This window comes from Bidens hawaiensis, unplaced genomic scaffold (genome assembly GCF_021521415.1).
Source record: "Bidens hawaiensis isolate Kalapana, Puna unplaced genomic scaffold, B.hawaiensis_p1.1 tig00048463_1, whole genome shotgun sequence".
Taxonomy (NCBI): Eukaryota; Viridiplantae; Streptophyta; class Magnoliopsida; order Asterales; family Asteraceae; genus Bidens; species Bidens hawaiensis.
The window spans coordinates 52,576-53,375 of NW_027498690.1; positions in this window are offsets into that span (position 1 = coordinate 52,576).

Here is an 800-nt window from a genome sequence, read left to right on the forward strand (position 1 = left end):
TATAATACTCCCCCTCATTTATACATCCTTTAAGTGACGGGGTCTGATCTTCTGCGAAAGTTTATCTAAGACTTTGGAGTTGATAATTCACCACTTGATCTTGTAGTGTGCACTTCATTATTCGGTGGAATGATGTACTGTCTTCATGTGAGACTTTCTCATCTTGTAAATAAGTGACTTGTAATGCGTCTTCTTGTAAATAAGTACAACAACATCCATAAATTTGTTATATTACATTCACTGCATTAATACGACTAACCAAACTTTTTTTTACGGGTTACCAAAATAAGAATTCGTATGTTACATACCTTGCATTTATCAAAATCTTTGTTCGGATCATTTCGGTGTCTCTTCACTTGAAACAAATTATACCATATCAATAAATAAATAAATAATATGTATATTTATGTATAGCTAACAAAAAATATTGCATAAATTGCAATAAACTATGGTACTTCTCGACGAAGAATTTCTATTTAAATTAAGGGAAATTTGATCTATATGAGATGAATTTCATCCGTATTAAATGTTCCAACATCTTCTATACGAAGTTTGATTAGTATAAAAATATCACTATACAAATGTTCTACCCGCATATAATCCCTTTATGGGATACAATGTAATCATCAACGCGATTTTAAAATTTTCAAAAGGTGTATCGAATATATCATATTCATATCTCTTTCCCCCGAGATAATCACCGAGTTGATTATAACATGTCAGACTCGGCTATATTAGTTCACATTAGAACCTGTTAACTTCATATAGCAAATTTCTTGAGCTTTAGTTTAAATGCTTCA